Source organism: Siphateles boraxobius, unplaced genomic scaffold, assembly GCF_051911475.1.
Source record: "Siphateles boraxobius isolate OS27281-9 unplaced genomic scaffold, OSU_SipBor_1 66, whole genome shotgun sequence".
Classification (NCBI taxonomy): domain Eukaryota; kingdom Metazoa; phylum Chordata; class Actinopteri; order Cypriniformes; family Leuciscidae; genus Siphateles; species Siphateles boraxobius.
In genome coordinates, this window is record NW_027509193.1 from 20130121 (window position 1) to 20155278 (window position 25158).

General features: G+C 40.0%; 1 protein-coding gene across 2 annotated transcripts in view; it reads right to left on the bottom strand.

Annotated features, from left to right (window-relative positions):
- The window catches only part of rarab (retinoic acid receptor, alpha b), a 152345-nt gene that overhangs the window by 104672 nt on the left and 22515 nt on the right, over positions 1 to 25158 (bottom strand). The window lies entirely within an intron of this gene.

The window sequence follows — 25158 nt, forward strand, 5'->3', positions numbered from 1 at the left end:
AAAAGAAAACAGGATATAGAGATTTAGGGCACATAGTACATATATGAGAGGATATACTCTCTGGGCCAACAGTCATCCACACACTAATTGAAACTGAAAAAGATGTTTCATTTTTTTTCTTTAAGGAAGGGGCTTAGAGTGAAAGGGAAGTAGCATATGACACATAAGAATGACAACCATAACGATATTGCCACATAAAATCAAAGCTAACAAATCTATGCATTATGTGTCAAGATAGTAAAATACTGTAAAGCCTGAAGTTATTCAAGACTGTTATACAGTGGGGGAAATAATTATTTGATCCCCTGCTGATTTTGTAAGTTCGCCCACTTACAAAGAAATGAAGGGTCTATAGAGTGCCGAATTTATGACGTCACTTTGTAGGCCAAAACGCGGAAGTGAGTTAGCATTTTAGCACTTCCGGTTCCCTCTTCCTAAAGTCTATGGGGTTGTTTTAATGGGTTTTTGCTAAATCGCCAGAAATAAGGTCTGTGGTTAACAAAGCCTCTAAATATTTTCACATTTTGATCTATGACATACACACCAGTTATAACCTGCTTATGGTTTTTTAAACTTTATTGTGTTTGCTTGTGGTTTTTTAAACTTTATATAGGCTTCAAAGTGTGTACATTTTGGATTAACTTGTAAAGATTATCTTGATAGACAAAACGTGCAAGGGTCACAACTGTTTGTTGAACACAGGTCTTATTTTTTGCGATTTTCCAAAAGTCTATGGGGAAAATGCATAGCTTTTCGATCGAGGTAACCCATGCGCCGCAAACTTTCGAGTTTTCCTACAAAGGGACGTCATAACTTCGACACTCTATAATTTGTATGGTAGGTTTATTTTAGAGACAGAATATCAGCCAAAAATTCCAGAAAAAAAAACACATTATATAAAGGTTATAAATTGATTTGCATTTCAGTAAGTGAAATAAGTATTTGATCCCCATGCACAACATGCCTTAGTACTTGGTGGAGAAACTTGGTGTTGGCAAGCACAGAGGTAAGACGTTTCTTGTAGTTGGTCACCAGGTTTGCATACATCTCAGGAGGGATTGTGGTCCACTCCTCTTTACAGATATTCTCAAAATCCTTAAGGTTTCTTGGCTGTCGCTTGACAACTCAAAGTTTCAGCTCCCTCCACAGATTTTCTATAGGATTAATGTCTGGAGACTGGCTAGGCCACTCCAAGACCTAAATGTGCTTCTTCTAGAGCCACTCCTTTGTTGCCTTGACAGTATGTTTTGGGTCAATGTCAATTTTGGTCTCATCTGACCACAGAACTTTCTCCCAAGCCTTCACTGAATCATTAGATGTTTATTGGCAAACTTCAGATGGGCTTCTACATGTGCCTTCTTGAGCAGAGGGATCCTGAGGGCGCTGCAGGATTTCAATCCATTGGGGCATAGGGTGTTACCAATGGTTTGCTTGGTGACTGTGGTCCCAACTGCCTTGAGATCATTAATAAGCTCCTCCCGTGTAGTTCTGGGCTGATCCCTCACCTTTCACATGATCATCCTTAAACCATGAGGCAAGATCTTGCACGGAGCTACAGACCGAGGGCGATTGATTTTTCATTTTGAATTTCTTCCATTTCTGAATAAATCACACCAACAAAAGTCTCCTTCTCACCAAGCTTCTTGCTGCTAATCTTGTAGCCCATTCCAGCCTTCTGCAGGTCTACAATCTGGTCCCTGACGTTTGACAGCTCTTTGGTCTTGCCCATGGTGGTGGAGAGGTTGGAATGGAAAATACATATTCTGTGGGACAGGTGTCCACTGACATTAGGACATTAGGAGTACTTTCGTTAAGTGACAGGGCTAATCTGTGCTCCACATGGGCACATAACCAATCTGTGCGAGGCAGAATTCTTGCTGGCTGGTAGGGGATCAAATACTTATTTTACTCAATCAAATGCTAATCAATTTACAACCTTTATATAATGTGTTTTTCTGGATTTTTTTGGTTGATATTCTGTCTCTGACCTTTAAAATAAAGCTACCATAAAAATGATAGACCCTTCATTTCTTTGTAAGTGGGTGCACTTACAAAATCAGCAGGGGATCAAATAATTATTTCCCCCTCTGTATGTTGTGATTTTTTTTTTTTTTTACTTTTACTCAATTGTTTTGCACAATTATTTACTTATTTTTCATAGTTTGGATTTTGGTCAAATGAAAATAACTGAGTGTGTGTTTTTTTACATATATGCAGTGAATTGTTGCAAATCTACTTTTTTCAAAAATAAAACTAAAATTCAAAATTGTTGGCATGACAATATCAACACTGTATGATCAGGTAAAAAACAATTTAGAAAAAAAAATGAATAAATCAAATTTAGAGGCAGAAAAAACATCACCTATCGCTTTTCCCCCACCGTTAATTTTAACCTATTGCATACTTGTAAAACATCAGATGCATTAATAAATAATTCCTTCATTGACTTCAAAGGTTCTTGTGCCTGTCAAAGAATATTCCAGTGAAGTCAGTTAAAAGAACCTCTTGTCATCTGGTGACAGGCTTTGTGATTTATAAAAGAGGTGACAACAAAGAGTCATGTGTTTCAGACAGTTTGAAAGTCTTTATTCATGGATTACTGAAGCTTATTTTAGAGGTCAAACTCATCAGGAGGATTTCAGCTACATATCAGATATATAGAAGGAGGAGACAGAAGAAGTGCAAGAGATGGAAGAGCGGGATTTTTCTATCCCTGACATTTCCTGTCTCATCATGTGCTTATGCTTATTGTGTTTGAACGCTTAGTAAGAAAAATGTGACAGCGAAGGAAAAGTAGTGTGTGTGTGTGTGTGTGTGTGCCAGAGAGATTGTCCTCAACAACCCTGACAACACTAAGTGTACTCAGAGAGTGAGTGAGTGAGTGAGTGAGTGAGTGAGTGAGGGGTTTCTGTTAGCTTAAGTAATGTCTCTAGACTCCATCCTACAGTGAATGTTATTAAAGATTTGCTCTCTTACTCCAGCAAACTTGGAGTAAAAAACAGATATAATCTACCTTTTGAACATGTGTGTACGTGTACAGGTAACTGCAGTTTGTCATCTGGTAACATAGGCCCTGTTTGTTGTATATTTCTTAACAATTGTAAGAAATGACATGTGCATCTTTATGAAATGTTTCAACAAAGTTATTTTTGTATTTGAGTTGGTTTCATATGATTAAAACCTTTTAAAAAACAAATTCAAGACAAATTTAAATGATTCTAAAATTGTCATGTGATGTAAAGTGTACACACATACAAAATAAGCATTTACCCAAAGAAACTTACACTGCATTCAAGCTACATTGCTTTTTCAATGCATGCATTCCCTGGAAACTGAAGCTACAGAAAGGCTTTTTGAAAATAATAAAATGACAAAATGCAGAAATCATCAAGCACCGTGTCTGCCAAATCTGTCCTCCTTAATCCGAAAGAATCTGATTAGTTGAAAGTTACCTGTCCACTCCTTCTCAACTCAAACTCTGAAACAAGGTGCAAGTGATGGACCTTCAAGAGCAGTTTGAAATGTCGTTCACGCAGCGCTGAGGCCACATGTGCTATTTACTCAGTCTGACAAAGCTTTGTCAGCAGGTCACCTGTTCTGTCCAAGTGCTCTGCTATCAACAGTGGTCTCCTCACCCGTCCCGACCTTCAGATGGTGCTACGTGTACAGAGTGCATGACATTTTAAAGAGGTGACAGCACGAGCGCAATAAAACACAGTGTTGTTCCCAACACATCAGATTCCTTCTATTTCTGTTATATTAAAAGCCAACTGTCTCTGGTAGACAGGAGCTCTTCCAGGCTTTCCTGACATCTCTATCAAGCAAAATACGTTTTGGCACGTCACCTTGGAATAGACATCCATTTTAACATCCATTAAAATGACCATACATTACAGATACTAACACAACAAATATTAGCATGATGAGAAAATACTTCACATTTAAAATAATACAAAGGGGGATTTCCCAATTGAAATCTGGATTAAAAAAAAAAAGAAAAAGAAAGAAATTAAAATAAATAAATAATAAATTCTCACTCAAAGTGTTATGTATTAAATTAAGAAAGAAAATAAATAGCATTTTTTAAAGTGGTCTGAAACTTTATATGCACTGTATATTGTTTTTGTTTTTATTTATTTATTTATTTTTCATATAAAGATGAAAATGTATTAAAATTGTAGTGAAAAGAGCTTAATTGTCATGAAAACAATGTAAAAAATAAAATAAAAAAAACTTGATGCCCCTGAATATAGGCTTAATTCTCCATAAGAGAGAGTAAGAGTGAGTGAGTGTGTGTAAAGGGGTAAGCAATAGGGCATCACATATTTGTTTTTTGGAGGAGTGGATTAGACAGACAGAAAAAAAAAATATTCTAGAAGACAAATTGTCATAGCAGGATGACCACTGACATCCACTCATCATTTTCTAATGGATGATGACCCTGTAAAGGCTAAAGGTCACCCTTATCCCCCTCAACCTGGCCTATCTAAATAGGACCACCCTCTACTGACACAAGATAAAGCACCTCTGCCCAGTGAACTCTGCAAAACAATCTTCTATAGTGGGGGTCCAATTGAGATAGACTGGGAGGTCTTAGGGGGGAAAAAGTGTATTTCTGTATGCATAAGAAAGAAAGGAGGGAAGTGGAGAAAAGAGACAGAGACGGACACAGAAATAAAGAGAAATATAAACAGATATGTAGAAGACTGGCAAAACAAATGTCACATGAGTAAGCGTGTATATCTTTCAACGGGGTGACTTTCGGTTGTGTGTATTCTTTATGTCAACACCTGTCCAAAATAGCAATCTAAAAATCCCAAGCAGATGGGCTCCTTCACTAAATGACACACAGGAGGGGAAAATGGACCAATCCATATAACATAATGGAAAAACAGCCACCAAACTCAAATGTCAAGAGATCTTTCATCCAGACATTTGACTAACCTTAAAATGGGTGTAATTTTCTGTGGCAACAAATGGAACAAAAATGAGAAAGGAAAAGAAAAAGCTTCTTAACAGATTTCATTTTGCCAAGGTCCCTTTTAAAGCAAGGCAGCCATATTGTTTACGCCTCATAAATAATATGCACTTGAATGGGGAAAGACCAAAATCTCCAAAACTGTCAATGTTATGTTTAATTAACATATTTCATATCAGGCACACAATCTGCAAACAACAGTTCCACATTCATACAAATCAAAAGCACAAAACCTCCCGAATACGCATGCGCATTTAACTCTTTCCCCACCAGCGTATTCTAAAAAAGTTGCCAACCACTGCCAGCATTTTTGGTCATTTTCACAAAACACTTATGACCCCTAGAATACTTTGTAGTATGAATATCTGAACATGCAATATATAAAAAGAAAAAACAGAGCCACTGCTTTAAAAAACTCGAATGTGGGTGCGTTTCATAAAAAAAGCAACAAAATACTTTTTGTCACATACTACAATACGCATAAGCAATGATCTTATCGCTTGTTTTCTTCACCTGTGTTTTGATCCGGAGATTACCATATAACAGTGAAAACACGGATTGTCGGAAAATTCTGTCAATGTGGGGGGAAAGAGTAAAGAGTAAGTAAACAGTTGATGAAGAATAGGTTAGGGTTCTTTTAACTGTAAGGTGGAGCTGCAAAGTCATATTAAATATTATAATATCCCAAATGGTCTACAGACAATCGCTTTCGCATTTAGCATCAGCACAATATTAAATCTTGAGGAAGAGTCACACAACAAATCAGAGAAATTTAGATATAATCCACCTTTATGCAAAAGGCATTTGAACCTTAAACACACCCCTCAGGTCTTTATTGCCCTGGGACGCATTCACTACCCTCCCCCTTATATCATGGCACACAATCTAATACATGTTAAGATTGTGCAACTTATACAACACTTATAAATTTTTTTAAGTTTGACATAAACCCAAGTATTCCTCAATCTATTAATTATCAACAATATAACAAAAAAAAGAATGTCTGTTCGTTGCAATACATTTCTTATAAAAAGTGACCGTTTTAGTCACTTATTACTAAAACATTAAGTTTTAGTATAATTTACTAAAATGTTTTGTTCACTATAGCTAATAATATATATATATATATATATATATATATATATATATATATATATATATATATATATATATATTATTTTATAATATAACATAATTAGTTGTGATTGACAGGACTTTAGTCTGTAAAAACTGAAGTTTTAGTATAATTTACTAAAATGTTTTGTTCACTATAGCTAATAATATATATATATATATATATATACATATATGTATATATATATATATATATATATATATATATATATATATATATTATTTTATAATATAACATAATTAGTTGTGATTGACAGGACTTATGGATCGACAGAAAATATGTTTGCTTGTTACTACCGTTTACTACTAGAGTTTGCTATGGGAGAATATTATACCGGAAGTTCACGTTGCACTGAGATTCTAGCAGAAATACGTAGGCAATCAGCGAGTCCATGTGTGCAAGAGTTCCTTCATAAGGTCTCTTTTCCCACCCAGCAACAGTCACGCAGTCTCACCCTAAACTCACGCCATTGGTTGAGCCTGAAGCTGAGCAAGTCGGGCAGCTCAAACAAATAGAACTGTTTTGAAAGTGAAAAAGAGCCTACATTTTTACACAAAGTATTACAAAGTTAAAACAATTTTTTAACCAAATCGACCACCTAAACCGGGGGTAGGCAAGTTCGGTCATAGAGAGCCGCTATCCTGCTGAGTTTGGCTCCAACACTGAAAAAAATCTCACCTGCCTATAGTCTTAGTAATCCTGAAGACATTGATTCGCTTGTTCAGGTGTGTTTGATTAGGGTTGGAACTAAATTCTGCAGGACAGCGGCTCTCTAGGACCGAACTTGCCTACCCCTGACCTAAACAGACAGAGTGCAAGAAAGACAATCTAGATACACACATTCCCAACCGGCAGACAGGTCTGAAGACAGGGAGCATCACCTATGTCATCTGTGGCGAAAGGCCAAGCCATACCTCCTGTATAGCCAAAACTGTAGCCTAAAATAAGCCGTGAGTAACAGCAGCCGGGCCAACATTGACGAAGCGGGTGACTAAACACGACATGGCAATGGCTTTAGCCGAGATGAGAGGAGAGAGGGGATGAATCACGGGAACAGGCGATCCCTGGAGGAAAGCCCCTGCACTCAGAACACTCCGTCCTTGGGAGCTGAGGATTGATGGGAATCGAGTGATAAAAATCAAACTGTCCTTGAGTCCCCTGAGCCTGAGACATGGACGTACTTGCTGAAGTGTGTGCCGCAGTGACATGTTTCCCCCGTGGGTTCATAGGCTGATGCCTGGATTCACAGGATAGGCCTATGTCAGGCTTTTGTCTGAACCCTTACTCCAGCCATCAGCGGTAAGATGTATTAGGAAGGGAGGCGGATTTGGTAATGAGGCGTAAGATTGAATAGTTTTTTTTAAAGAAACGGGTCAGGCGAGGTGTTTCGGTAAAGAGGGGAGGGAGTGGTGCTGACGATTACAATACAGTCCTACATAATGAGAGAGCATGTCAGGGTATCGTAAAGTCTCTGCAAGTGTAAAAAAGTCAAGCTGCATGTTTCGTAGCACAATAATGAGGGAATTGTGAATGTATATACATGCTTTGAAATCTGGAAGTGTGTTGCAGATGCTCTGAAAACTGATAAGATCAAACCGCCCTCCTTTTTGGATGATCATGGAAAGCTGGTTATTTGATAGATGAGCGTTTATTCCTTTATTATCTGCGAAACAGCATGCAGCAGTTAGTTGTCTACAGATCTTACAACATCAGGGTAATAAAGCACTTGAAACATCAAATAAAGGTGTAATGTTAGTGTGCATGGATCACTGAGTCTGTCCCACGTTTAGTATAAAGCTTTAAAGGGATAGTTCACCTAAAAATGAAAATTCTGTCATCCTTACAAAATGTTTAATTGTTACACTGAATGTAAATAAAAGTCTAAATTCTGTCTGTTCATCATACTGTATTAAGCAATAGTCTCTTAAGAAAATTTGGACTAAACCACTCGATTCATTTCATAAATTTCATCCTTATGTCCGAACCTGCATGAAATTCTTGACATTTTGGAGAATGTTTCAGTGATTGTCCATAAAATTAGAGTCAGTGGGGTCCAGTGTTAAACATCCTTCAAACATTGTCCTCAGTTTGGGTGATGCAAGCAACTCAGGTCGACACACCTTTGGCGTTCCATCAGAAGCATCCCTATACTCAAGCCACACCTCATACTTAACCAGACACTTAACCCCTAGTTGCTCCAGAGGCGTGCGACCTCTGACATACATAGCAATTGTAAGTCGCTTTGGATAAAAGCGTCAGCTACATGAATAAATGAAATAAATGCAATGAAAATGAAATAAGTCTGTCCCTACAAATCAGTAAAGTGCCTCAGTGGTCTATAATAAATTGTCAATGGTGCAAGTAGCTGTATTGAATTCCTACTAAGCACAAATCACAAAAGACACACACACACTTTTCTACATACCAGAAGATGTGCGGCTCAAGCCAGTGACCGCACATAGTGGCACTCCAGCCTGAGCAGGTACATCTCTTTAATAGGCTGCTATCGACCAGCTACCCAGACTTCACTACATGCAGATCGATTCTCTTCCCAGAAATAGCCTCTGGAGACTGAGCTCAGAGGAAGCGTGGTACTGCGTGTACGCTTGAATACTAGACTGCGTTTCTGAGATCCACTGCTGTACTTTCTGTTTTGTGTGTCTCTGAAAGGTGAGGAAACCACATCTTAGAAAAGATTGTAAACAACCTGGTGCTGCAGGTGAATTTGAGAGGATCCATAGTATCTATTTACTTAGTTAGTTCACCCAAAAATGAAAATACTTTCCAAACCCATAAGACTATCGTTTATCTTCGGCACACAAATGAAGATATTAATGAAATCTGAGCAATTTCTGTGCCTTTGTTCACAGTCTATGCAACTACCATTTTGATGCTTCAAAAGGTTCATAAAGAGACCGTAAAACTAACCCTTATGAATCGAGCGGCTCAGTCCAAATTTTCTGAAGAGACTATTGCTTAATACAGTATGATGAACAGACAGAATTTAGGCTTTATTTACATTCAGTGTAACAATTACACATTTGTTTAGATCTATTTATGTAAACAAAAATGTTTCACGCATGAGCTCTATTTGGAGAGGACTAGTTTTGTGAAACACAAATCCAGTCCAAACTGAGCAAGTCTGTTTACCTCAAACAACCTCTGCAAAAGTTATGAAGTAAATTACCTGTAAATTAACTTTTTCATAAATTCTAGTTAGAGCTGCTTTGTGCTTCTTCATTGTGCACTTTGACCTTTTGTCAACTTTATGGGTAAAACAAGTTTGTTGCAGGACACGTTCCACTGTCATCCTGTCATCACGTAAAAAGAAAAAATAATTCATGAACAGATGATGAACAGTGTTCCTGTGTTTTTCAGCAAAGTTTGGGATGGCACATAAAATAAATTCTAGATGGAAACATTAAGATGCAAATCTAATTTTTCAAAATGTATAGAACGTCTTTTGACTAAAAGTCACAGTTTTCCAAGTGGCTAAAACTGGCATTTTTATTTGGTGTAAATACAGGCATAGAAACATACAAACTGCTCAGTAGCAGTAGTAGCAGTGTCATGTATTCATTAATTTCTCCCCTTACATATTAAATTAGATCAGGTATATGTCTGGTTTATTTCATGGCAAATGCATCTAGATCACATGACTATCCATTACGCCCACATTCAGGGAATAGACACTCCGATCTTAGTAAAAAAGACTAATTCTCATTTTCCCCATGCCATACTGAATCAGTACATGAAATCCCCACCACAAACATTGTTTGGAAATCTAATCCTTTCTGAATAGTGCTGGCTCTATCTAGGATCTATGACACATCAGTGCTCAGAAACCTTTCCTTTGCAATAGCTAATCACAGCCAGATTGTGTTTCATTTTAGGAGCTCCGTTAGTGTGTAGAAAACCTGAGCATTGAAGAGTGAGGCGTAACTAATCTCATCGTTTTAGCCAGAGCTGTATTTTTTTCAAAAACTCTGGAAAGTGGGGCAGTGAGCTGTGCCATGAAAAATTGAAACTTCCCCCCTCCGGGCCCATGAGCATAAATAGAGAGGCCTTCGTAAGTCTTTCCCCTCCTTTCTGACCCCCTAGTAACATCTTAGACTTGCGCTATCATTGTGCGAAGGTAAGGATTACAGCGGGATCAAAAACTGGAAATTTTTGATTTCCCAGATTATAGATCAGCCTCTGTCTGCTGGTGGTGTTGACAGGAGCATTGCCCATTTGTTTGTGAGTACTCAGTCAGAGTGTAAATGTTAAAGTTCAGATCTTTATAATAACGAGAACGTCTTTCAAAGAAAGCCCTAAATGACATTTGAGATGACAGGAACACCAGTGCAATGGCTCTGGTTAACTAACAGATGTTACATAAAAATGTGAAGAATACAGGTTCCTGCATTCTCTAGTGTGGAGGGTAATTTAGAAGACTTCGAAGTAGTTTAGAGATGAAAACATCAGCTTCAAAAATCCTTGATAGTGAATTTTTTTTTTTTTTGGAGTAATACTGTTGCTAAATCTTTTAAATTATAACTACCCTGGCCTACTGAGTTTTTTAAACGTCACACCACTTAAAAGGAGCAGCTAACTCAAAAATGAAAATTCACCCTGAACCTCATCATTCAGACCTGAATGCAAAAGGAGATTTCAGGGCTGTAAAGCTGCTCAAAGGAAGAAAAAAAAATACCCACTATAAAAGCAACATTAAAATAGTCCTAATATCTTTTGCACTGTATTGCAAAGTCTTCTGAAGCTATATAATCTTTTTTTGTACTGAACAGACTGAAAGCCATTTTTCACTCACAAATCAAATCATTCATGCAAATCATTATGCAGCTCTCAAATTAAATATGGTGCACATTTCGCACCACGACGCTTGGTAACAAAACACACGAGAATGAATTATGTTTGACGGCGTTAATGTATAACCTGCATCATAAACGGCATATTTGTTTTGAGAGCCGCATAATGATGTGCATGAATGATTTGATTTGAGAATAAATAATGTCTTAAATTTCATTCTGTTCTTACAAAGTAATCATACAGACGTGGGATACAGCACATGAGTCATATAGACTACTTTTATGGTGCTTTTTATTGTTTTTGACAGCTGAAGGTCACTCTTGTTGAAAAAGATTCTTAAAAAAATTCTCCTGTTGTGTTCCAACGATAGATAACCAGAATACGAATTTGGAACATCATGAAGACGAGGAAATTATGAAAGATTGTTAATTTTTTTGGTGATTTGTCCCTTTAAAGGTAGTTTAGTTTTGTCTAGGGCCTCTCTATGTGGCTGGCAATAAGAGAGGTTCACACACACACACACACACACACACACACACACACACACACACACACACACACACACACACACACACACACACACACACACACACACACACACACACACACACACACACACACACACACACACACACACACACAACCCTGAGACGAAGTGTTTCCACTGGGATTTTGAATCCTGTGTTCTTGCACATTCTGAACTATTGAATAAAGAAAAGCTTTAGATGGACCCTGACCCAATAAACCATGAACAAAGGTCACTGTATGGGTGTGCTAACACTGCGGTGATCATGGAAAAAAGAGTTTTCAACGTGATTAACATTGGCTGCAAAGAAGAGGAAGATCCCTTTCATCATCCCAACAGGAGCCTGTGCAGAAACACATTCATTTTTTCAAATAACCCTGGGTGACTTCTAACAACAGGATCATGAGAGGTCCAAAGGTACAACGTGTACAGCTGTAGGTCGGAATGGGAATGTTGGGAAGTAAATTTCACTGAGAGACATTCAGCACTGGCAGATTCACCGATCTATCAGCTGTAGAAACACAGAGGTACTGTCAGCGCCGTACAGATGTTGAGCCACATCTGCCTTCAAAGCACATTACAAACATGGAGAAGAAGGGCAGGGAATACAGGTATTTGGCAGGCGCGGAGCAGACGTGTCATACTGAATTACTAGGGAACAATTGATGGGCTTACAACGGCACAAAATCCACAGAAAATGAGCCATTTGTTCGTCAAACACAATACACAAAACACATAAACAAGACTTACTGGCAAATCAACACTCTCTTAGCTTTTTATTGAATAAAAACAGGGGCAGACCACTGTGCAGCAAAACAAAAAAGAGATTCTTGGGCTGCACAATTAATAGAGAAAAAAAAAAAGCGATTAGGCTACAGCTGCCGTGATTAACTAAACATGAACAGTGCCGATTACTGTTCTATTTAGATCTAGGACTAGTAAGTAGATTCGTTTTTCTGCTCAGTGTGATGATGTTTAATGACCCTGACAGCTTTTGTAGTCCCATTTAGAGTATGTTCACACTTGTAGTTCGTTTCGCTTGGTTCGGACCAAAAAAGTCCTGGTCTGCTTAGCGTTCACATTAGCATTTTAACACCGAACCTAAAGATAACATACCTAAAGGAATAGGGATATGTTCACAACCTGATTGGTCAGCTTTTATGACGTATATTTCGAAACGGAACTTACAAAACATCCAAAACAATGCTGTGTGCTGGGCTAAATGCCCTCGTTGTATGTGCGTAGCCTGCATATGATGGTATTTTGACCAGCTGAGAACTCATGCAGAGCTTATAAAATGTGTAAAGGAGAAAAGAAGATCTGCAGCGAGGAAACAGTTCTGATACCTGTACCGAATTGTGATAGGTAAAATTGCGACTATGACGAGAAAAAACAGGTATGCGTGAGCTTTTTGTCCTTTTTACGGTCACCTCTTGTGACATCATGACCTGCTTTTGGTTCATTTACATGTCTTTGGTCCGTGTAGCATTCATATTTCATTCGAACCGCACCAGAGTTCGTTTGGTAGTGGACTGAGACCCATCTTTACAGGTGTATACAGACATATACGTGATCTTTGTTTGGTACGCATCAGGGTTCATATGGTAGCGTTCACACTTATTCAAGGGTGGTTCTTCAACTACCGGCACTTTTGGCCTTGTGAACTTGAGGGGTAAAAAAGTGTTCAAATAAAAACTGTCACAGTCTAACAGTTAAATATAACTAGTCTAGTTTAATGATGCATAAGAGAACGCACTTACATTATAAGACAAATTGGTGTTTTTTGACATATTTCCCGATCCGCATTGAACAAATGTCATTTCCATCACATGTAAATATTTGATTATTATTTTAAAATATTATGATATAGATCATTTCTTAACAGTGTAAGACCACTTTCACACATAGTATTACCAGTTTATACCTATATTGCAATTACCATAGATTTGTGGATTAAGTAAATGAATTGTCATGATGCCCAAACACAAAACTTACATCCACCACAACCTGAAATATAATACTGGATTGGTTAGATATATTTAAGAAAAATAACTACTTTGGTTATTACATTAAGTGGACCATTATCTCATAAACTATCCAGAAGTTTTTAATGAGTGATTAGAATTTTGTAAATATTTTTAAAAAAGTTATGAAGGGGTGGAAATGACTGAATGTTGTGGAAATGACAATGAATGGACGTCCATGTAGAAAAACAGAAGACATTTATTTGAAACTTTCTGAAACAGACAATTCCATTTAACAAATCTTATTAATCATTAGTTTGTTTAGTTCTGTTTTGGTATAGGACTGAGATCTTTCTATAGTTGACTTCCGCGGCATCTTAAAAATAGATGAAAAGGCATTTCAACAAATATATATTTGAATAAATACATTAGCATTGTACATTTCAATAAATAAAATATATATATGTACCCCCATATTCTATGAATTGCACCTTGTACGCATGAATGTCATTTCCACCTCACCTTTGTCATTTCCACCCAAGAAGGAATGTGTTGGAAATGATGGTGGTGAAAATGACAATCCTGCAGTATTTCATAATAAAATCTAAGCTAGTATTACAGAGTGGCTATGAATTGGTAGCTAGCATTACATGCATGCAAAATACATCTATTTATGTTAAAAAAATATATTTATTTACAAACTCAATTGATGTTACGCCATGTTTGGAAATGACATACAATAAAAATATTTTCATTTCAAGCAATATTTAGTTGGTCCGAGTTCCAAGTTGGTGAAGAAATTAAAAATCTCCTCCATGTCAGACATGTGCTGTGATGTCATTGTTCATCTCCATAGAAACTACCCAAACAATCTTTCAAAAAAAACTTTTAAAAGGGACATTATAGCGTTGTGGTGGAAATGACGGCAATACTGTGGGACAACTACATTTTGTATATAAAATCACATTAATAGTTGTCTGACCTTAAATACCACGATTATGTTTTGATTATTTTACTGATACTGTATACAGTCATATCAAAAGGAAATAGATAAATAATTTTTTACACTTCTTTTTCATTATTGAAGATCAGAAGTCTGGGTGTGGGACAAGCACAAAACAGCAATATATATATAATTATGTTTAAAAAGGTGAAAAAAATCATCGCAGACTATAGGTAAAAAGTTTCAAAAGTTCTTTCATTGTAAAGTTAAATATGAAAGTGTGAATTATTCAAAATTAAATGTTTTTTATAAAATATGATCAAAGGACATGAAAGTGCCCATAGTCTAAGATTTGCCCTCAAATGAACCGAATTAACAGAGCAATCGCACCAGGGTTTGTTTTAATCAAACCAAATATGCCAAGTGTGAACACACCCTTAATCACTTATTAGCAACCACCTTTTTATCAAAAGTAAAAATCACAAGAGGGGATTACTTTTTGTCACAGAATAAAACATTAAAACATTCTGAGCTTGTGTTAACCACAGATCTTATTTTAGGAGTTTAGCCATTGACCCATTAAAATATCCCATAAACTTTGGAACGATGGAACCAGAAGTTTAAAAATGCTACCCCAATTCCGGGGTTTATGACCAGCAGGCACTCTATGGCACTCAACACGCAAGCTCACACAAATGCTGTCACTATAACCAACAAGGTATGAGATGTAAATACTTTAAAGAGAGTGCAGACAGCTTCAGTGATAATAAAGAGGGGTTCACATTCTGTATAACTTATTGACACATTGAACAACAGTTTGGTTCATCATCAGCATGCAGTTCTAAGAGATTTTGTTCTCAACAATACAGAAAGAGTATATAAATATACACTCACACTGACATACACTTATAATACCATGCCAGAATGAGGTCGTGATGCAGCTCTTCCAGCTGGGTTTTTTGTGGCTATCAAAAATGTAGCATAATCTCTTGGGCTAGAGGACTAGAGTGTTTATTTTACTAGACTGAGACTCACAAGCCAATCCAGACCACACGTACTCCGCTCTCATCCACCCAGCACTCACTCACTCCCTCTTTCTAACACACCCTCCTAAATCATTCAGCTATACACTCACAAACACGCAGTCAAACACACGCTAAAACCCAGCCAACAATACAGACGAGCGGAGACAATGTGCATGCGCAAAATAAAACTGAGCAATGACATCAACGTCTTCAATTCCTTACGTTCTAAACACGCAAACACACACAAACACCCAAATACACACAGGTGCTTTTGCAGACCACACACTCCAAGCTGGGCTTACTTCATTAGACTAGTGCCAAGGTAAGCAGCCAAATTAGGGCCCTCCAAACTACAGGGAAGAGTGAAGGATTTTCCATGCTGTGGTTAGAGCGCTTTCTGAAAAGGAGGGAGCCCCTGTACTGTAACGATACTGGAATTCACTTTGCTCATGACAGACAACTTCAGTTTTAGAGGACCAATGTGCCTTGACTTTAAGTAAAGATTGTCATTTTAATCATCTGAGAATATACTGCTGAGCACTAGTTTAATTTGATCCAGATTCAAATGTATCAGAGTCTTTGGTTTTGACTTTAAATTGTACCTAGCAATTTACCAACAGTTTTATGTGTTCTCGTTTATGTCTCATGTGTCCCAGAGTAACTTGGGAGATTATGAACAGACACAGGTCCTGTCCCAAATGCCACCCTAAGACCTTGCGATTATTCAAAGTCTATACTTTGTGGACGTAATCCAGCACAAACTGTTATGTAATAGTTTGGTCCCTTTCAAGAAAAGTCAGTTCACTCTGTGGTCATATTTGCAATGCCTCCTGGAGGCTATTTCAAGCATTCAAGACCAACTCCTATGTACTAGTCTATAGTGAAATTTCAAAAACTGTTTGCCAAACTCACATATCAAATAACATACTTCACTTAGGCAACAAAACCTGGATAATCTATCTCAAAAGTTGCTTCTTATTCTCAAAAAGCATTTAAAAGTAGAGCTTCACGATATATAGTTTTACTATAGATATCACACAGCTTGACATTTATGTACGGCTCTGTAAACACTGCTCCACCTGAAAGCACTGTGAGTTTGAGTAACTTATAACGTGCATTTGAAAAAGCAACACACGTCAAACATCTTTCCAAACATGAGAAGCATTTATGAACCTCTTATCCAACAAAAGACAACATTTAATAACATGCTTTTACTCCAAACTCACTTCATAACGACAGTTCTTACACAGAATAAGGCAGTTGTGTGTTCATTAGTCATGTTTAATCAATCAACGCGTTACAAAATCAAATCAAATTAATTATAAGCCAGAATTATAATATCAGTATATACCGTCAAAGCACAGGTCAGGATGACTAAGAAGCAGATGGCAATAAAAGTCTTCCTCAAGGTCGCAAGCATAGTGTGACGAACAAATTGTGAATTGAGGAATTTTAAGAGTGGACTAACTGTAGAGCCAACATCCCTATCAACTCACTTGGCCTTAAATCAACTCCTCTGTTTGCAAAGAGGGAAAAAAAAGATACAGTGGAGTTATGGCTGATTTCTTAGTCTAGTTCAGGAAAATTAGCCAAATACAACACATACAAAAATCACAGTCTTGTAATCATGCTAATAATGAACATGCATTACTGATTAAAATCAACCTCTCAATAAATGTGCTGGATAAAACAAGACTTGGGTGAAATAGATTTACGAGGGTAACAAATCACTCATACACACATGTACTCAATAATATGAAATGTGAGGAAAGGATCATCCAGAGGAAAGGCGACTCACTGTCCCCAAAAAGGGGAAGTCCCTATTAAAACAGAAGCCATTGGCGCACTTAACACCTCTAAAATGTTTGCCAAGATCCCAGGCGTCTCCTCATAGCAGCTTCCTACACTGATGCCAGTGGCGTGGCAACACTTCCTATTCCAGACCCTGCTTTACAGGATATCCTGTGTCTCTGGTATCAGCAAACCTCACGTGAGGACCCTATCCAACCTCAACTCCACTCGCAGAGGAACTCGGTTTCTTTGAGTCATTTTTTTTTTTTTACTATTGGAAAAGTATTGCAAGTCTATAATGGCCAGACTTCCTGAATTTAAGTGACTACACTTGTTCAGACTGCATTCTTCATCTAGATCCATTTCCAAGTTCCAAATTCATTATTTGATTAAACAGTTTTGCAGTAATAATACAATTTTAATGGTTCAGTAAAAGCAAAACTCAGTTAAGTCAGTTAATCTTTAATATGCTGTTGTTTAATACCAAAAATAATTTTGACCTTTCCCTCAGTTCCTAAGAATTGTTTTTAAATAAACACAATAGGCAGAAAAGGGGGTCAGGTTCCCCCCACACTTAAAATAAGTGTGTAAGTAGTAGGGATGGGAATCGAAAACCGGTTCCACTCGAGAACCGGTTCTAAATTTTACGATCCATCGATATTGTATGCCCTCGACGTTAACGAGTCCTCTTATCGATGCTCCTGCTCTGAGTCAGCCATAGTATGTACAGACCGTGAACTCACAACTGTCCCTTTTGTCCTTTATCAAGCACCATAGCACCGCGTCCAAAGATAATCTTTGTCCTGCAAAGTCTTATTTGATCAGTGAGAAAAATTGTCTCTCTCTGGTAATGTAGATGAACTGCTGCGCTTGTGACAGGGCGCATGTTAAACTGATCGAGCAGAGAGAGAGAGAGAGAGAGAGCCCCGGTCGCGCGCACGCACTCTCTCTCTTCGGAGCAAGGCGAAAGTAGGCTTCACCGTCTCAAAACTAAGCGCTGTCTTCCTCTCTCCCTCGCACATATTAATCAAAATAAACGACACGATGGTAAGGTAGGGAGACTAAAGTTTTATGTGGAGCATTCGGAGATTTGTTTTTCCTGAATTGCCGCTGGGTGTGAATTGTGCTAAAATACGTTGCCTTATCTTCTCTGAAAAGTCTTCCGCACATTCAGCTGACATAATCACACTTCAAATAAACGAAAAAAAAACGATCCAGTGATGAAATGTTTTCTGTGATGACACACATCTTGTGGGATGTCCCAACTGGCGGGATAATCACACAACGCGCACACGTCCGATAATGACACGTCCAATTCGCGAACTAATGACTCATTTGAACCGATTCGTTTTAATGAATGGTTAAAACAACTGATCTTTCCAACACTGAACTCACGGGACGTTTAATCGGTGTATAACTAATCAGTAACACTTTATAATAAGGTTCCATTTATTACAGAAATTACATAAAAAGTACAGTTTGCTTAGTCAAGTGTAAGCATTAAAACGACTTGTTTTCCCCCCCGAAAAAGACTACTTTTTCCCACACAGTGCTATCGGGAATCGATAAGAGAATCGTTAAAGAATCGGATCGATAAGCAGAATCGTTAGTGGCATTGATATTGATAAAATCTTATCAATTCCCATCCCTAGTAAGTAGTAAAACAATACAAATGCAAACAGGGCAAAAAATAAATAAAAAAGGTTTTAAACATTTTGAGTCCCCCCTCCCTTGCCTCATAGTGCTTTGGTCCACTGCCTGCTCCCCTTTTACCTCACCACTGTAATTTACCTCACCACTGTAACACGCGCACACAGTCCGGAGGGAGAGAACAAAGTTTTTGAGTAGCGTAGTTGTGGAACTCTAAGCAATGTCATGCGTTTTTTAGGCCAAATTTTTTTTTGTCACATACAACAAACATCTCCTCACTATCCGCTAGCTGCTTGTCCCCTGAACACACTGTAAAAAAAGACCCCAGGCTCCACAAACGGCAACAAAAACAAACTGGGCTAACCCGCACCACGAAACAAACTATTCCAGCCAATAACCGACAAGAAGGATCTTGGGGGTTAGTGCGCGGATGAGGAGGAGGGAGAGCCTAGCTAGCCTCCCTTTGTTTGACAATAGTTTAAACGTCAACAAGAAGTGACGTCACCCGACATCGCTTAGAGCACCTTTAATATAGATGATGCTAAGTCATTAATAAATCATGTAAAAAAACAAAAAATGCTTGTGTAACAATCTATTTTTGTCACCGATGTAGTCTGCTATGTTAGCGATTATAACGTTTACCCTTGTTTTATACAGTCTATGCGTTTACCTAGCTCTGAAAACCAGTCAGTATCTGGTGTGACCACCATTTGCCTCACGCAGTGCAACACATCTCCTTTGCATAGAGTTGATAGGTTGTTGATTGTGGCCTGTGGAATGTTGGTCCACTCCTCTTCAATGGCAGTGCAAAGTTGCTGGATATTGGCATGACCTGGAACACACAGTGGTATACGCCGATCCAGAGCATCCCAAACATGCTCAATGGGTGACATGTCTGGTGAGTATGCTGGCCATGCAAGAACTGGGATGTTTTCAGCTTCCAGGAATTGTGTACAGATCCTTGCAACATGGGGCCGTGCATTATCATGCTGCAACATGAGGTGATGGTCGTGGATTGATGACACAACAATGGGGCTCAGGATCTCGTCACGGTATCCCTGTGCATTCAAAATGCCATCAATAAAATGCACCTGTTTTCGTTGTCCATAACATAAGCCTGCTCATACCATAACCCCACCGCCACCATGGGCCACTCGATCCACAACATTGACATCAGCAAACCGCTCACCCACACGACGCCATACACGCTGTCTGCCATCTGCCCTGTACAGTGAAAACCGGGATTCATCCGTGAAGAGAAAACCTCTCCAAAGTGCCAGACGCCATCGAATGCGAGCATTTGCCCATTCAAGTCGGTTACGACGACGAACTGCAGTCAAAAATGATGGTCCGGTTTCACAGACAGAGCTTAGATTAAGCCAGTAGTTCAGTTAAGACATTTAAGTAGCTTTTATAAACGTGCCTTAGAAAAAAAAAACATTACTGGTGTGCATCTTGAGACAAAACAATGGCACTGTCATATTTTAATATATGTCAGTGCAAGTTGCTTTCAGTTAAAACAGCTCAAACATTTATAAATTAGTTTAAACCTTGTCTGTGAAACCGTGGGTATATGCGTTAATATGAGACTAACATTGTCTATGCAAATTTTTAACCTATTTTTCCAACTCCTTTCATTACCGAACAAAGCGAGCGACCGCTTTAGGACTCGCTTTATGCACACAGCAATCAAATAATTTCATAAATGGAGACAAATAAAATAAAATAAATCAATATAAAGAAAAATTATCTATCAAAGTCCTTTAAAAATTAGCTGCACTGTTTAAATGGAATATATTTCCCCATCAATTTCCATTACAGCATGTTTCGACAAACTAAGGGACAAGTCTATTTTTTGTGGTAAACGACAGCAAGCCACACATGTTGTCAACAGAGCTTAACTTGTAGTAAACAAGGAGCACTCCTTTAAAGCAGCTGTTGTCTTTAAACTGTGGACTGAAATCTAGTGTAGTTCAGCCTTCGCTTCATTGATCAACATCACAGTTGTTTCTTCACTGAATCTATTAGCTCCAGCATGACTGAACAGCAAATAACCATTACTTTGTCTTAACCATGAGGATGTCCTTATAGCACACAATCAAGTAAAGAACTTCCTTGCGCTTTATTCAATAAAGCTTCCAAGACATCAAGACCAGACTACAGGACATAATGATCACAACTGTGAGCAGCACACAGAAACAGCCCAGATAAGAGAATCATAGCTCATCTGGGCTCCATTCTCGTCCCCATTAGGAAGGTCTGCTCCATTGTCATGATAATCCACCAAATGGCCTGCCTTTTCAAGGTCTGTGGAGTGACTGAGGCCACACTAGTGTAAATGAGAATAGGAGCAATTATAGATCACATCATAGGACACGTCCGTCAGAACAGCCACTTGCTCAGCCACCTGTTAAGTCTTGCCCTCTTGAGGACATCAACCCCTCGGATCAAACATACTCGTCCCTTGTTAAAGGATCATACAGAACTGAATTGATTGTCTGGAGAGTCCAGGATTATTTGAAGAGGTTCAACAAGTCATGCTAACTATACAAAGTAACAGCCTCACAGGATCAACTAGGCTTGTTTTTATGATCTGAGATCACACATTACTAAAGTAGACAACAAAACAACAGTGATCAAAGTGTCTTTTTAAATGCTCCACAGGGATGGCAAGTGAGTCTAGTAATAAAACCCCACAAATTTAAACAAAGTAATATATTAACTTCATTAAACACACTCTCGGATATAGACTTATGCCACAAATCCGACTGGGCTTATGGAAAATGGATCTGAAGACATCTCTTTATGGACCTGTTTTACTTCAACTAACCTAATGCTTACTTACCTCTGCCAATCGCAACATCTACACTTCAGGACGTTGGTTAAATTTAGGTTCCACTTGCATACACTCTTAAATATAATAGTTCCCTTTCAAGGGAACTTCGAGCTGCGTCAAACGCTGCGGGAACGCCCCTGCGTTGTGCGTCATGAAGCACGTATGGAATCAGCCCAATGGAGAGATGAAACGTCATAGGCGGGTGACGTCATCGACCAGGAAACTATAAAGCACCCCAAAAACACAAGCGCATTAGCTTCTGTGCTTTCAGTCGCGCTACATGTGAATCTGTCCCTGTGTGATATTGTCTGTCTTACATACCCTGCACCACACAAACAATTTATCCCTATATATATATATATTGAGAGATTATGGCGGACGAACAGCAGTTTAGAAAGTGTGTTCCTCCCTGCTCGCGTTATTTAACGAGCGGGGATACACATGATCTTTGTGTTGTTTGTTTGGGAGTTCAGCATGCCCAGTTTGCTCTCGAGGGAGCAGACTGTGAGCATTGCGAGCGTTTGCCGTTAAGGACGCTCCGCTCCCGCCGATTGCTCTTTGAGGAGAGCGGTTCGGTGCGCGCTCCCCGCGGTTCGGGTCCCGCTTCTGCCGAGGCAGAGCGGCGGCGCTTATCGTGGGGATCGCAGATGGATCTCACAGCGGGGTTTGAGACGGGCTCTGCCTTATCTCTCCCTTCACCTGTGAGATCCAGTGCCTCAGTCCCGGGTTCGGAAGCACGCGCTGCGGTTTCTTCCGCTCGGGCTGAGGCACCAATGCTGCAGCTATCCAGTTCTGAGGAACTTGATGTTGTTAGTGTTGAGGGAGATGTGGAGGATTCGCCACCCCACACTCCTGAGAGTGATGAGCTTATGGAGGTGTTAACAAGAGCTGTTGAAAAACTTAATATTGAATGGCCAGTGACTAGACAGGAGTCTGTTTCTAAATCAAAGTTGGATGAGAGATTTTTGCCGTCACGTGTGCAGCCTCCACGCCGGTGCCTGCCGTTTTTCCATGATCTCCACACCGAGGTGTCGAAATCATGGAGAAAACCGGTGTCATATAGAGTGTTTAGTCCCCAGACTTCAACATACGCTAATATTATGGGAGCCAAGGCTCATGGTTATGGTGCTTTGCCTCGTGTGGAAGAGACGCTTGCGAGCCATCTCTCCCCCGAAGCAGCATCATCTTTTAAGGCACCGGCATTACCCACCAAGCCTTTAAGAAACACTTCGGCTTTGGTGGGTAAAGCATATTCGGCAGCAGGTCAGGCTGCGTCATGTCTGCATACTATGTCAATCTTGCAGGTATACCAGGCTGATCTGCTAAGGGACATGAGTGAGAGTGAGGAGGTCAGTACTGACGTAGTTCGCGAACTGCGTCAGGCTGCTGATTTATCCCTGCGTGCCACCAGAGAATCGGCCAAATTAATGGGTCGTTCTATGGCAGCTCTGGTGGCCGCAGAAAGACATTTGTGGTTAAATCAGACTAATATTAAAGAGAGAGAAAAAGCTTTTCTTTTAGATGCTCCTCTTTCTCCCATGGGGTTGTTTGGTGATGCTGTGAATTCAGTTATCGATAAATTCCAAGAAGAAAAGAAACAAACTGCAGCTTTTAAAAAGTTTCTTCCCCTTAAAGTTCATGTCCCTGGGGCTGCTGGGCGGGAGCAGCCCCGGCCGTCTTCGAGCTCATCACATAGAGCGCAGCAGAGGCAGAGTGTCGCGTCTCGTGCTCCCCCTGCTGGACAGTGGGCTCAGCCGCGACACTCTCAGCCGAAGCCTTCTCCCAGTAGAACTGATCTGAGGACAGTTATATTGGCTAAGAAGGCTTCGGCTAAGAAGAAGTCCTGACGCCAAGCCGTTCAGGATGCTGAGGGTGGTCCCCACCGAGGCGGAAAGGTGTTCACCTCTTTTTACGGTGCCCATTCCTCCTCGGTGCCCTCAGGGGCTCGTTCTGCCAACCCCGCCTTTATGCCGGGGCACAGACGATCCCAGCGAGCGCTTTCCCGAGGGACGCTCGCTCCCTCTGAGGAGGGTCTCAGAGCGGTCAGACCAGTGGTTCCCTGCCGGTGCGCCGTTACAGGGCGCTGCGTCTGCTGCTCAAGTTACACCAGAGGCCAGTCTCGAGAGGCTGGTACCCTTAGTAGAATTTCTGGCAGAGTGGAAAAGCCTTCCAAAAATATCTCATTGGGTCCTGCAGACAGTAGAAAAGGGTTATGCTATCCAGTTCAGGTGTCGTCCACCAAAATTCAGAGGGGTTCTGCACACAGTGGTGGGCCCCGAGCAGGCTCTGGTATTGGAACAAGAGGTGAAAACGCTCCTTCAAAAAGAGGCTATAGAACGGGTTCCTCCTCCCAGTTTGGAGTCAGGTTATTACAGCCGATATTTCATCGTTCCAAAGAAGGATGGGGGGTTGCGTCCAATTTTAGACCTGCGCATATTGAATCGCTCGGTAGGGAAGCTAAAATTCAAGATGCTCACTATCAAGCAGATCGTGTCTCAAATCAGGTCCGAGGACTGGTTTGTCACGATAGATCTGAAGGACGCATACTTCCATGTGTCCATCCTTCCACAACACAGGAAGTTCCTGAGGTTCGCCTTCGGGGCGAGGCGTACCAGTACAGGGTTCTTCCGTTTGGCCTAGCTTTATCTCCCCGCACTTTCACGAAATGCATGGATGCAGCACTAGTGCCTCTGAGGCTTCAGGGCATTCGTATTCTCAATTACATCGACGATTGGTTGATTTTAGCTCAGACCGAGCAGATGGCGGTTCGGCATCGAGATGTCGTCCTCGCTCATATCAGAAAGTTGGGGTTGAGGGTGAACGCAAAGAAAAGTGTATTATCTCCTTCCCAGAAGACCACTTTTCTGGGTGTCGTTTGGGATTCGGTATCGATGCGGGCGCGACTCTCTCCGACCCGCATCGCTTCGATTCTCTCAGCTGTGAAACAAGTGAAGCTAGGCCAGCTACTCACTGTCAAGCAGTTTCAGAGACTGTTGGGTCTGATGGCAGCAGCGTCCAACGTTATACCTTGCGGCCTGTTGTACATGAGACCGCTACAGTGGTGGCTCAGGACCAAGGGATTCTCCCCGAGGGGAAATCCGCTCCGCACGTTCAAAGTCACGCGGCGCTGCCTTCGTGCTCTGGTCATGTGGAGAGAAACTTGGTTCCTATCCAAAGGTCCTGTGCTGGGGGCTCTTTGTCGTCGCATAACGCTAACGACGGATGCTTCCCTCACAGGGTGGGGGGCGGTCATGAGTGGTCGCCCAGCCCAAGGTCTGTGGCAGGATCATCATCTTTCGTGGCACATAAATTGTCTAGAGATGTTGGCTGTGTTTCAGGCTCTGAAACACTTCCTAACAGACCTGAGAGGCCATCATGTGTTAGTTCAATCAGACAACACGTCGGTGGTCTCTTATATAAATCATCAGGGGGGCCTGCGGTCTCGCCGGCTTTACAAGTTGGCCCGTCAGATCCTGGTGTGGTCCCAAGGGAAGCTACTAT